The sequence below is a fragment of the Mustela nigripes genome, chromosome 15 (assembly GCF_022355385.1).
Source record: "Mustela nigripes isolate SB6536 chromosome 15, MUSNIG.SB6536, whole genome shotgun sequence".
In the NCBI taxonomy this organism is placed as follows: domain Eukaryota; kingdom Metazoa; phylum Chordata; class Mammalia; order Carnivora; family Mustelidae; genus Mustela; species Mustela nigripes.
In genome coordinates, this window is record NC_081571.1 from 11,101,616 (window position 1) to 11,116,659 (window position 15,044).

A 15,044-nucleotide genomic window follows, 5' to 3' on the forward strand; every position below is an offset into this window, starting at 1 on the left:
TTTTCTGGAAGCTGTCAGAACCATGCATCAGGGAAGGCATTTTAACACTTTGCTCCCTTTTCCATGCCACACAGATCATACATAGAAGAGGATGTGACTGTGAATCAATGAGTAGCTTCTTGGCAGTTTTATTTGAAAGATAAGCATGAGACTTAATGGCATTTCTTTGAAAGTCTTGGATTGAAATAGATTTGGGCGTATCTCATGTTATTTAACAGTGAATTTCTAAACTGTGACTTTAGATCTTAAAAACATGCCCATTAAAATTCTGCTTATTCAAGTTTGTTCTTTCTGGGAATGTTTGATTTTTGTTGCTTATGAAATTTATCTGTTTTGATCATTAGGATGCATGAAGCCTGTGCCTTACCCCGGAAGTGCCAGCAAGGCAATTTTCCACCCTGGGATTATAGTTTGGGTCTGTTTGAATACACATGGACATGTTACTCTGAAAGAAAGCTATCTTGAATTTTGTTGGGAGTATAAGGGTTTGCTTGTTTTTGTGGGGTTTTTTGTTTGTTTTTGTTTTTTACTACTTTTCTTCAAGTTCTGCTAAATGGAGGATTCCATCACGTCAACTAAAGCAATATCATTCCTTTATCTCAGTTGTATAGGAAAGCTACTCATTCTTCCCTGCATATATCATTCATTTCTCTTGCATATTTCTAGGCCAAATTGGTTCAAAACTAAGTGATATACTCTTTCCTTTTCTGCTTATCTTCATTTCTTTATCTCTTCTTTAAAGATAAAGACATTCCGAGCATGGCGATCCAAAATGCCTTGTTGTTACATAGCGTAATTAATGAAAATACAGAGACATGGAACAAAAAGCCCTGGAGCATGAAAGTAAATACCTTTTCATGCAGTTGGGAGTTTTTTGCAGGTCACCATGCTGTTCATTTATCTGCTCTCCGGTTGTTTGCAGACTTCTTTTGCTTGGGCTGCATCAGGGTGTTAAGTTTTTAGCCTTATCCTTCTAACTATCTAGTTCATATGACAGAAGATGGGTTATGTGCTTCTGATGAAAGAAGAAATTCATTTTCCAGAAAGAAAACGATTTGAAAGAGCCCCATCTTCAGTGACCCGGTGCGGGCTTTTGAGCTGGAGGTGATTCTCACTTTATCCCTGATGAAGTTAGATTTCTCACTTCCTTTCAGATAGCGGACAATCCGAGGCATATAGGCTGCGGTCCTGCAGATAAATGAGGGTCATGTACCATCACTGTCAGGAATGTTGATGTCCGTTCTCAGGGCCTACCCACACACGCAGGAGAGAGTCTAGAATGTACAGCTCAAGCATGCTTACTGATCTGAAATAAACCCATTTGGAGATGCTGGCTTGAGTGGGGCCTAGCAGAGGAATTTGAGGAATTAGCTGCATGCCCTCTCAGAGTCCATGAAGACAAACCATACTCCTGACACCCTGCCAGGAATCAGCTTCTCATCCTACCTGCTCAGGTAGATTTAAGGATTCTCCTGTAAGTCAGTGGCCCATCATCCACCTTGTAGAAGAAGACTGGGCCATAAAACTTAGTGGCAGGAAAGAAAGAAGGGAGTGGGTTTGTGGAGAATAGTCACATAAGGTATTTGTGGTTAGAAATGAAGCAAGAAATGTATTAAGGAATATCAGAGTGTTACACGAGTACTTGGGCAGGTAAGTAAGAAGAGATCCTCTAAGAGTAGGTCCTCAGTTGCCTTCCGGTGCCAGGCAGTGAAGCAGCCAGGTGTGCAGTAAAAGGCCAATTAGCCACTGGAGGAGAAAGCATATTCCCTGAAAGCGTATACTTGAACTCGATATTTGAAACATTCCTCCAGCAAGACTATAACAAAAGCCCTCGTCTGACTGAGCCCTTGAGATGCCAGTGGAAATGCTTATATGTAAATATATTCCCATTTTCTTAAATCAAAAAGTATTTGATTTAATGTCTAGATTTAATGTCTCTGTCTCTTTTTAGTCTCCTATTAATAAACACAAGCACCTAATAATGTTATTGCAGGAGTTTGGAACCTATCTAGTATTTTGTAGATAGAATATTAGTCTTCAGGATATCAGCTTTTCTCAGCAGTCTCAAAGAACAGCGGAGAATTTATCACCAGCTCTTGACAGTCAGATTCAGTTGTTCTTGCTACCTTTTGAAGCTGCCAGTTTTTTAAACTAGATGACAGCATTTTCTTCCTTCACCAGAACAGATAAGCTTGTTTTTCTAGTAAGCAGATAGGAGAGCCATAGATAATCCCCTGGCTTCATTTCAGCTATTGTTCTGTCCCTTTTCCTCATGAAATCCTTTCTGGAGCAACCAGATTGGAGTTTCATAGAGCCTTCTTTTTCTTTTCTTTCTTTTTCTTTAGACTTGGAATTCTTTTATTTTTATTTTTATTTTGTTTTATTTAAATTAAGTTAATTAACATATGGCATATTACTAGTTTTAGAGGTAGAGGTCAGTGATTGAGCAGTTGCATATCACACCCAGTGCTTATTACACCACACGCCCCCCTTAATGCCCATCACCCAGTTGCCCCATCCCATTCTCACTTACCCTCCCCTCCTGCAACCCTTCGTTTATTTCCTATGGTTAAGAGTCTCTTGTGGTTTGTCTCCCCCCCTCCCAATTTCATCTTATTTTATCTTTTCCTCCCTTCCCCTATGACCCTCTGTTTTGTTTCTTAATTTTTACATATGAGTGAAATCACATAATTGTCTTTCTTTGATTATCTTATTTCACTTAGTGTGATACCCTGTAGTTCCATCATGTCATTACAAATGGCAAGATTTCATTTTTTTGATGGCTGCATAAAATTACACACACACACACACACACACACATACACACATCCCACATCTTTTTTATCCATTTACCTGATGATGGAGATCCGGACTCTTTCCATAGGTTAGTTGTTGTGGACATTGCTGCTATGAACATTGGGGTGAGGGTGCCCTTTCGAACCACTATGTTTGTATCCTTTGGATAAATACCTAGTAGTGCAATTGCTGGAAACTTCCCTTTTCTTGGCTCTTCACCAGTGGGGGAAAACCTGTTAAGAGATGGTAAAGAACTGGGTCACTGGAGGATCATCTACAGCATCATCTACACATCCAAAACCCAGGCCTTGAATGCCACAACACTTCTGGTGTATGTGTGTGTCTGGTGGCTGGCTGGAGTCTTTGTCAAACCATCTACACACGTGCGTGCGCGCACACACACACACACACACACCCCACATGCATACATTCATAAATTGGAAGAAGGGGCAAATATCTAATTTTCTCCAGCCCCTCATTATAAATTTTTGCTTTCTTCTTGCTGTTACGTGGTGCTTAGAATTTGTCTTGTCTTTAACAGCATATTTTATTACACCCTGCGTTGCTTTTAATAGCACTGTTATTAGCTGTGTATACATTGTATCCCCTTTCCCTCAGAAGATCGCAGTTTCTCTGAGGATTAGGACCTTTCTTTTACTTATCTTTTATTTCCTGTTGTTCCCTGTCCTGTGTTTTTTATCAACTGATGCTCAGTCAGTTGGATGTGTCTCAAGCCCTTTGAATCCTTTTCCCTGTTGCCTTTTTTCTCTCACCTTCCTCTCCCCTGTTTCGGGGAAGCTGCAGTTTGTAGAAGGGGGCCGAGTGCTAGCCTGGACGTGGGGAGCCCGGCCCCCACACGGCTGTGACAGGCCGCAGCTGGTGGACTTGGACTAAGTCTCTCTGGGCTGCAGCTTCCTCATGTAAAAACGAGAGGTTTGAACTAATTAATGTCTCTGTTTCTTTCCATCTCAAATACTCAGTGATATTCTGTGATGGATACATGCTCAGCAAGGCATCACCCAGGGAGCTAAGTAAGTTAGAAAAGATTCCATTATGGTACCATATTAATAACCAAACAATGTTTATTGAGTGCCTACGGTGTGTTGGACACTGTCCCGGTTGTTGCGGATCTGTGGTGAGCAGGGTGGATATGATCCTTATTGCATGGAGCTTATGTCCTGTTGGGAGAGGAAGACACTGAACAAAGAAACATGTAGAATAACTAAGGTGGGCTGTGGAAGAAGCAGGGACTATAACTGGGGGCAGAGAATGAATCTTATGGAGAGCCTGTCTGGGGAGGCACATTTAGGACCAGCCTGATACATAAGAAGGGTCCAGCCATGTGGAGGGCCAGACATGGAGTGTGTAAGCAGGGAAGAGCCATGCAGAGGCTGCGGACAGGCTGCCGGGCAGAAATGTGGGGAGAGGGTAGGTTTCATAGGACCATGCAGGGCCACACAAGTCCAAGAGAGGACGATATGGGAGGGCTTTGAGGCAGTGAAATGAGTATTCACATGCCAGCATATCACTCTGGATGCCTTGTGAAGGCGAAATGGCTCATTAGAGAAGCAAGACTGGAAACCAGGAGATCTGGTAGGAGATTTGTAAGTGGCAGATGCAGGAGATGATGTGGTGGCAGAGAGAGAGAAAAGTGGATGGGTTGGTAAAGACCTTGGGAAGTCTATCCGATAGCCCTTAGGGTGGTGGTGGTGTGTGAGTGAAAGGAAACAGGCAAGGAAGCTTTTAGATTTCCATCTTTGGCAAGGAGGTAGATGATGGCATTAATAATCCAGAAAGGGGAGTGCTTGGGAGGGCTGGGGATGGGCACTGGGAGGCAGGCGGTGGCCAGGAGGTCTTTTGTGTAGCCCTCATTCCCTGGAATGGATCCTTAAACATGCATACCTTGTTCTCTCTTTAGAGAGAATTTCTAGAATTCTGAATTCTGGAAAGAGCTTGTCTCCCACGTTTACTGTTAAAAATAATTTCACTTCAGGATGCCCGGGTGGCTCAGTCAGTGAAGCTTCCAACTCTTGATCTCAGCTCAGGTCTTGATTCCAGAGTCATGGGTTTGGGCCCCACATTGGGCTCCACAGTGGACATGGAATCTTCTTTGAAAAATTGTAATAATTTCACTCTGGAGAGATGTAGTGTGAGAGAAGAAATGCAAATGGCATATGAAATGTAACCTTCCCAGAGGTAAAGTAATAAAATGACAAGGCTTTTCTTTTTAGCCTTTCAACTTCAAAAATTGATGATTCCACAGAAGCGTGGCATGGTGGCTTAAGAACATTGACGGGGCTTCAGATCCCAAGCCTTCCACTTACTTTCAGAAGTTATTTCACCTCCGCCTGCCTCAGTTTCCCCATCAGTAAAATGAGGTGATGATATCTAGTTAGAGGATTTTTTCTGGACTAAATACAACAAAGCATTGAGAACAGCACCTGGTAGCAGTAAATGGTGTTCAAGTGTTGAAAATGAATTCCCCATGTTAAGCAAACGATATCCAATTAAAAAATGCTTTTGAATCCTTCCTGTGTGCCAGCCACTGCTCTAGGCTTTAGAGTAGAGTGGAGAACAGAGGAGCAGGGGCCTGCTCTCCCAGAGCTTATATGGGATGAGGGGAAGCAGATAATAAACAGACAGATAAACACAAGGGTCAGGTAATCTTGGGTGGCAAGAGGTGTGTTCTCCACAGGGCGACTATGTGTCTGGCTTATGGTTGGTGTCACGGCATTCTATGTGGTTTGGCATGTTTGAGTTCTCCAAAGGGGTCCAGTGTCACACCAACACTTGTATGTGAATGCCTAGTATCTTTATTTGTAGTTGCCCAAACCTGGAAATAATCCAGATGTCCCTCAGCTGGAGAACAGATTATCCAACTGTGGTACAGAGCATGGAAACTTATTTAGCCCTGAAAAGGAACAGACTGCTGACAGACGAGGCTCCGTGTTGAATCTCAGATGCACGGATGAAGCTAGACACAAAGTCTGCATACTGTGTAGTTATGTTTAAATGACATTCTGGAAGAGGAAAACCGTAGGAACAGAAATCAGTTGACTGGTTGCCAGGGGCTGGGGATCATGGAATGGTTGACTTGCACAAGGGCTTTGGGAGTTTTTAAGAGCTCGCAGATTGTGCTGGTAGCGGTCACAGGACGATATACGTTGGCCAAAATTGCAGAACTGTGTGGTAAGAAGAGTGAACTTCACTTTTTATAAATAATATTTTAATTAAAAAAAAAAGAAAAAATTCATATGCAAGAAAAAATTGCCTGTATTTGAATGGTAAGTGATCTGGTCATTTTAGTTACAAAGTTTTTAGAGAGAGGAGATGGAACAGGAAATAGGAAGGGAGGGATAGACTGAACACTGAGACGTTTTTTCTTGAGAGCCGTATGTCTTCATTTTATTACAGGGCATCCATAAGTGCCAGGCCCTGGCATATAATCTAGGCACGGGACATGTACCTGTAAACAGAACAGAACCCCTCAGGGAGCTCAGAGTTGTGTATTAAAATACTGTATGAATGCTGTACTATGTGTTGGGTAATTGAATTTTAAAAATTAAGAAAAGGAATAGATCTTAGGAAAATAAGGGATTCAATAGACATAAGCATTTACTAATTTTCTGTGAAAAACTATTTTAAAAGGCAAAGGTGAAAATAAAGTCTAAACAACAGGGAGATTGCTGGTAAATTATGGTAAAAGTCACCATTTTAAAAAAAGATTTTATTTATTTATTTGACAGAGTGAGAGATCACAAGTAGGCAGAGAAGCAAGCAGAGAGAGAAGGGGAAGCAGGCTCCCCACTGAGCAGAGAGCCCGCTGTGGGGCTCAATCCCAGAACCCTGAGATCATGACCTGAGTTGAAGGCAGAGGCCTAACCCACTGAGCCACCCAGGTGCCCCAAAAGTGACCATTTTAAAAAATGATAAAGAATATTTAGTATATGTATTTATGTGAGGATGTTATCCATGACATGCAAAGTGAAAAATTGGGAGTTATAGAACTCATTCCCTGAGTATTAAAAAAAATCTGGGGTACTGAATGAGAAACTCTGTTCTTAGAGTGGGAGTAAGGGACTTTGATATATTTAACTTCTTTTTTAATACAAGGTCCATTTTTTTGATAACTGGCAATGTAAGCATTTTCCATTTTGGAAAAAATGTCATCTAAGGAAAAAAAAGCGAAATAATTATTAAGCATAATAGGCAAGAAATGAACACCCTATATTTTCTGAGTGAAATTCTGTCCTGCAGGGGAAGAATTCATTTTTTAAGGGGATACTTTTTGTTGGCAGATGCAAATGAGGCTTATTGTAGAGAAAGATGCAGTGTTTTTATTGGAGAATCCTTAGGTATCAGTTTAATGTTTTTCTTAAATATATGATTGATCTAACCTACAAAAAGTCAAGTTGCCCCTTTTCTTGGATCTCTATAAAGGGGCACATAGCAGCAATTCATTTATATGTATTTTCTTCACTCTTTTTTTACTGAAATAAAATAAAAATAAAATAGCCTCTGCTACTACCCCCCCAATACATACATATTCTTTCTGAGCATAGTCTTGTTTCTGTATTAGAATAAAATGTGATGTACTACTCATGTGATGTACATCGATAAGGAGAGTAAAGTAGGCTCCAGAGAGCTATTATATTGTTACATGATTCCGCGTGCTTTCACAGATTTCAGCACCACAGATAGCTACAGCATCCCCAAACACATATTTACCATTCCTCAACCAGTAATTCAACCTGTAACCACATTGTAGTGAAACAATTTGTAACACATTTGGTCGGCTGTGCATCACCTTTTAGGATGCCTATACTGTGCCTGTTGAAAATAAACACAGCCTTATGATAGGACCAAGAACCTGGCTGTTGTTAAGCAATTACAGTTGCAGAAAAGGCAGATGAACTTTCTAAAGCAGATGAATACATTGACTTTGTAAGTATTCGCAAGTAATTTCACATAAAATTACCTACTAAATGTGGGTGGAACATTATAGACCCCAAATCTCTGGTCCATAAAAAATGTCAACTGAAATTTGAAATTTGGGAATTCGATTATTTTGCCTTGTTGTTATATTTACTGTTAAATATTGGGTCCCTATCTTAATATATTTTCCAGTATCCTGAAGTTCTGAAGGATAATTTATCACATGGTAGGAGTTGCAGCTGGAGCTTCTTTGGCAGATACATTTTATTAAGTTGGATGGAATTGCATTTATATTCAGAGGCACAGCACTTGAATATTTATATGAAAATTCATACACTGATACAGAATTCTGTGGCAGACCTGGCAGCTAAAGGAGGCTGTGCAACACTGTTTTACAGTCTTTTAAAACCCAGCTCCCTTTTTAATACCACGAAGATCCCCTCAACTTTATTTATTTTCAAATTAAATATTATAGCAAATATAAATCAGATAATGATGATCAGAGTATATTTTTCTACATAATCTCCCTTGAATATTCTGGTACAATCCTCCTGGGGTGAGGATACCTAATCAGTTACTTGCTGGGAAGGGTGGCCTTAGAATCTTCATCTTAGAAGACTGAAAAGGAAAAAAAAAATAGAGCCTGTGCTTTCCTGAAAGTGATTTAAACATGAACTCTGGTTGAGAAGAGATTGCTTCATCCCGAGTGCCTGAGTCCTGTGTGCCTGTCCCGGACACCCCACAGGAAGCAGAAGTGTCTGAGCTGTTAACCTCCCAGCTGGTGAGCTCGTAGCTTAATAAAGAAATTAGTAATACATATGTAACTATAATAAAAATAAGTCACATGTATCTAATAAAAAGGCATACTTAACTATAAAAAAAATAGGGTATATATAACTATCATTTAAAAAGCATAGTTTCATAGTGCTAAAAGGAAAGATCTGGGGATTCATGGCATGGAGACACAATATGTAGCCTCTTGACCTTCTTAGGAGGGGAGAGGGACAATTTAGGAAGGTTTTCACAGAGAAGGTGGCCTTTGAGCTCAGAAGGTGAAGTTCTTGGGTAGGGGGTGTAATTTCAAGTAGAAGAGCAAGAGGGATTAAGTCTGGAAGCATATATGGGCCCAGCAGTCATCAGACCTTGAATGTCAGGCTGGGAAGTTTGTCATTCAGCCACTCCTGATCGTGTTAGTGGGTGGCACAGAGGTCTACTGAGTTTCTCTTTATCTGAGAATGCCTTTCCTGCTGTGCTGGGCAGAACAAACATGGTAACAGGAAATTGAAGTGCAAGCTGGATGAAGAGATTGCGTATGAGCATGACAATGTTATAGTTCACTTAATGATTCAGAAATGTAAATGCATCAACCGAATGAGTTCTGGATGAGATGGTCAAACCCATCAGGGGAGACTGTGAGCTGGGGAGAGCTGCAACCATGACTGATTGATAAAGATGGAAAAATTCATTTTGTTTGTTGGCAATGGGACAATGTAGTGCTGAAACTACATCCTGGTGAACCTGATGGGGAGCTTATGTTGGATTTTAAAGAGCACTGGTAACTGTTGAGTTATGAGTACCAAGAAAAATGAACAGTGATCCTCAGGGAGAACACTGAATAATGTGTAGAACAGCCTGCAGTAGATTTCTTCACTTGTGTCTATTCTCCTTCTCTGTTGGAGGAGAGGCAACATTATAGTTATTTCAACAACACGTTAGAAGTTTCTCCTCTTAGAACATCTCATGGGCAATGTGGGAATGGGTAGTAACTGCCAGGCCCAGTGGGTGGAACGGTGCCTGTTGAACGTGCCCCTTGAATGCTTATCAGCAGATGAGGACCATCACGGAATGACTTCTCCCTGGTGCCAGGTGTTGCTGCTTTGTCCCCTGCCCTATTTTGCTGACATTGGTATCAGTGAAATGAATGATAATCAGGAGGGGCACAAGAACTTCTTCAGAGTCTGAAAACAGAATGGATAGCACATATTTTGGATCAAAAATTAAGGATGGGCCCCCCAAATTTTAAATAGGATAGAACAGTGAACCTGGACCAACAAGATGAAATTCCATAAATTCATGGTCCTCCATAAAGCCAGTTACAGATTTCTAGGATTGAGTCTCTGTAGTTTATTGGTGACTCATATGGTACTTTGGCATTTTAACTGATGATATGGAATTAACAGGGTGATTCATGTGGCCTTTCCATGGAAAGGCCACTCTTAGATCATGTGGTTAGAGGTATAACCAGGTGAGCGAAGATCTTGCTTTCCCAAGACCCTGGACTTTTCCCCTAGAGCTGGAGTACTGTATGCAGATGTGAGTATCTAGGCTTTGGAAGGTGTACATTTAGATGGTGGGAGTCTCTTAAACCTGCTCCAATAGTTGGAAGAATCTAAGTTCTTTAATAAGGAGAATCAGTTTGGAGGAGGAAGGGAACATAGTAGCTCTTTACAGATACCTGAATGGTTGTTTCTTTTTTTTTTTTTTTAAGATTTTATTTATTTATTTGATAGAGAGAGATCACAAGTAGGCAGAGAGGCAGGCAGAGAGAGAGAGAGAGGAGGAAGCAGGCTCCCTGCTGAGCAGAGAGCCTGATGCGGGGCTCCATCCCAGGGCCCTGAGATCATGACCTGAGCCGAAGGCAGTGGCTTAACCCACTGAGCCACCCAGGCACCCTGAATGGTTGTTTCTGGTGGAAGGATGTATTGTACTGCTCTACAGGTGCAGATCTCCACTCTGGGCTAGTTTGATGGTGGCTCTGCATGGAAGGCTGATGGGCTGCAAGAAAGCTGATGGATCTCCTGACACTGGAATTTTCACCCTAGCAATACTTGGAAGGCTATTAAGCCTCATACAGCTTATAAACCTGTGAAATCTTTAAATTCCTTTTGGAGTTAATTAATGTATTTTTTTTCCCAAGATAAAATACCAACTTATCTCTAGGTCATCATTTGTAACTTTTTATAGTAACAGATGTGAAGCACATGAAAATCACATGTCTTACTCTAAGGAAATACACCTCATGGGGGGTGGTTAGCATGGTTGGTTGACATATTTGTATTTCTTATTTAATCACATAGTATTATGAGTCTGAATTTGTAGGATCATGTTCTGTATTTTGGGGGAAAAAGTCTTTATCTTAATAGGGTAACCTGGATAAAGTCCAGATTCAGGAAAAATAAAAAACAAAAACTTGTTCACATTGACCCTGTAACTGACTTCTGGCCGTATGATGGAACTCTAGGAGGAAGATGTGAAGCCTGGGAAAAAGGGAAAGAAACAGGAAACCAGGAAACATTACCTCCTATACAAAATTTTGCCTTCTGTAATTGGAGAAGGTTTTAAATGCTCTTCTTCTTCTTTTTTTTTTTTTTTCTTTTCTTGTGTGAGCTTTCTTTCCCTTTTCTTTTCTTTTTTTTTTTTTTTTTAAAGATTTTATTTATTTATTTGACAGACAGAGATCACAAGTAGGCCGAGAGGCAGGCAGAGAGAGAGAGAGAGGAGGAAGCAGGCTCCCTGCTGAGCAGAGAGCCTGATGCGGGGCTCCATCCCAGGGCCCTGAGATCATGACCCGAGCCGAAGGCAGCGGCTTAACCCACTGAGCCACCCAGGCGCCCTGGTTTTGCTTTTCTATTCTTTATCTTTATGACGTGTCTTTTCCTTTTATTCTTACTGTGTGACCTGTGTAGTTTCACCAAGAGGCAACTTTTCCTTTTATTTTTGATTTTTTAAAGATTTTATTTATTTATTTGACAGAGATCAAAAGTAGGCAGAGAGTCAGGCAGAGAGAGAGAAAGGAGGAAGCAGGCTCCCTGCTGAGCAGAGAGCCTGATGTGGGGCTCGATATGAGGCTCAGTCCCAGGACTCTGGGATCATGACCTGAGCCAAAGGCAGAGGCTTTAACCCACTGAGCCACCCAGGTGCCCCAGCTTTTCCTTTTAAAGCTTCCACTTTCTGCATGGATTTTACTTTTCCTGTCTCAGTCCCTGTCCTGCCATTTCTTGGCTCAGTGACCTTGGAAATGTTATCCTCTCTTGGCTTTCATGTCCTTACCCAGAAAGAAAGGAAAAAGCAAGGGAATGTTAAGGTCTGTCTCTGGAGGCCATTACAAAGATTAAATAGTCTACCTTAAAATTAAAGACTAAATAAAATTATAATTTAAAATTTAAATTTAAATTTACAAATATATATTCTAACTGAGAACAATACTTGGCCCCTAGGAGGTTCTAGCTTTTCACTCCCTTACCATTCAGTAACGTTTGCTGCTCACTGACAAAAAAGTATCTATTATGTAATTCCTTAAAAATTAAAATACAGCTCTTTCTAGCAAGACACGGATTTGACACCTATTTGTTATTATCTAACAATCACGTTGTGGATTGCTGTGTACCATACTCTGGTTTTGTTTATCATTGTTGAGAAGAATTCATTTCTTTTTTTTCCCCCAGCCTTGATAATTCAAACCTGAGGGCTCTTGGTCTCATGCTTATAATTCCGCCCACAGAGAATTAGAGACACTACCTTTCTGAGGATGGCCCATGTTTGTGGGATTTCTTGCTCTCCCTGGCTTCCTGGGATACCTGCTTTCTGATCCAGAGAGCATACTTTTAAACTGCTGTCTTATTGATTCGCCTACATGCTTTTTATATCTGTGCCCAGAGGATATGTGTATCTTCAAGGAAAACACTTTTTAACTTGAATAAAGAAATAAAGATAGGTTCACTGAGAATCCCTTCTGTGTCAGAGAACTGAGGCCGCAGAGTATGAGCATCTTTGTTAGGCTGGAGGGCTGTATTGTGGTGGGGGTGGACCCAGGGCACCCCTGGCTTACTGAAGATAGGCCTGGAAGAAGCCAGAGAAAGACAAGAGGAATGTGAAAGACAGGGATGAAGGCAGAGGAGGGAGGATGGAGACAGTGCCACAGGAAAGGAACAGAGGAGCAGTATGGCAGGCAACAAAAACGCCTTCGTGTGTGTGGGGGTGTGTGTGTTTGGGTAGGATTAGACGGATGTGGGGAAGAGAATAGAAAAATCCACATCAGGATGTTAATGTGTCTTGGGGTGAGAGGAGAAGGGGGCATATAAAACACACAAAACCCCAGCTTGTAGGAAATGATCTCATTTATGTCAAAAGTACATGCTTATATAGTAGATGCAAAAGAAATGAAAGAAAACGCTTTATCAGCTGAGGTTCTGGGGGATGTCAATGGTAGGGTGTCAAATGAAAGATCACATTAGGAGATGAGGGGGCTGGGCTGGAGAATAGCATGGAGGGAGCTGCATATTGTGATTTTTCAGTCCTGTTCTCGGGTTTGTGATGTCATTCTCTGGGTCGCATCCATTCGTATGTATGTATGTGTCTGTATATACATGAATATGTATGTTTGTATGCATGCATGCACATGTAATCTTTTGAATAGATGAAGTTACATAGTCAACAGTGATGAAGGGAGACAGGTGGGTTGCCATGTAACCTAATTCAGCAGAAACATAACAGCCATCTTCCAGGTAGTGTGTACATATGTATTCATGTGTGTTTTTATGGATGAAGAGGAAGGTATGGGAGACTTTAATTTGAATCCCCCCTGGGGGAATTGGGGATGGAGCAGAACCTTGTTACTTTTCAACTCTTCCATCCCCAGTGCCTAATAAAAGGCACTTACAGTGATACATAGACCAATGTTAGCCTTGAATTGAGTGATTTACTGATGATCCATGAATCTACTTTGATCAAAACTGAAATACTCTTATTAGATTTAAAGTTCTTTGAGGGCAGAAATAACCTTGATCTTCATCACTCATTCATATATTCATTCATTCATGCTACAAATACATATGAAGTACCTAATGCATATGCTAGGTGCTGAACAATATTTTCTTCAGTGTCTAGCACATTTAGAAGTTTTTGTGTTTTTTTTTTTAAGTAAAAATATAGGATGTTGTGACAGTTCATCATAGAAAGACCTAATCTGTTCTAGTGGGTCAGGAAGGCTTCCTGGAGGAAGAGGTATTCATACTGTAAACTTAAGACCACAAAGGAGTTAGATAATGTTGGGAGAAGAGTCCCCATTCTGTGTAGATGGGAGAGTATGGAAGAAATGGAAGGGAGGTGCCCGGTAATGTGAAGGATGAAGACAGTGTACCTGTAGCCTGTAGAGTAAGAAAATGAGTAGTAGGGGGTGCGACTGGGAAGATGTATAGGGTCTGGATCATGCAGGCCCTGAAGGCTAGGATCAGATTTCCCGCAAATTCTTACTTTGAACATTTTCAAACCTGTAGAACAGTTACAGGTTTTGTAGAGTGGGGTGCCTAAGTTTGCAAATTTTTTGGCACAGTTCCATTCTCTCTCCTTCTCTCTCTCTCTCTCTTTCTCTCTCTCTCTCTCTCTCTCTCTCACACACACACACACACACTTTTCTCTTTGCTAAACCATTGGAGAGTAAGTTACCATGTGCCATGTCTAAAGGCATGTCGTATTTAAAAGCATGTCTCTTCCAAGGTCAAAGAAGATCTCTGATACATTCACAATACTGTTATACATCTAAGAAAGTTAACACTGATCAAATACCTAATATACAATACATATTAAATCTCTAATTGTCCCAATCATGTCCTTTGCTAACTATTTTTTTTTTTTTTTTGAGAGAGAGAGAGAGGGAAAGAGAGTGGGGGTGGGCTGGGGAAGGCAAAAGGAGAGGAAGACAGAGAATCTTAAGATTTCCATACTGAGTGTGGAGCCCGATGCAGGACTTGCTCTCACCACCCCAAGATCATGACCTGAGCCAGAGTCAAGAGTTGGATGTTTAACTGACTAAGCTACCCAGGCACTCCTAACTTTTTTTTTTTTTTTTTTTTTTAATCTAAGATCCAGTCAGGGAGCACACATTATATGCAGATACACACTGGCATTTTGCAGGTAGGTTTAGGCCAGTTATTTTGTAAAATGTCCATCAATTTAAATTTGCCTGATTATTTCCTCATGATTAAATTGAGGTTGAATGTTTATAGCAAGAATACCAGGCCCTGAGAACTACCTAAAATCAGGAGCACGTGAGATCAGTTTCCGTCATGGGTGTTAAACTTGATCACTTGGTTAAGGGAGGGATCTACCAGATTTCTCCATTATAAAGATAACATTATCTTTTTGTAAGAAATAAAGTAACCTTGGGGTGCCTGGATGGCTCAGTCACTTGAGTGTCTGACTCTTAGTTTTGGCTTAGGTCATGATCTTGGGGTCATAGGATTGAGCCCTGCATTGGGCTGCATGGTGAGCTTAGAGCCTGCTTCCGATTCTCTCTCTCTCACTTCCTCTGGTTC

At 41.0% G+C, this 15,044-nt stretch overlaps 1 protein-coding gene across 2 annotated transcripts in view; it reads left to right on the forward strand.

The window, feature by feature from the left end:
* Positions 1–15,044, forward strand: part of MTUS2 (microtubule associated scaffold protein 2) — a 569,391-nt gene that overhangs the window by 181,001 nt on the left and 373,346 nt on the right. The window lies entirely within an intron of this gene.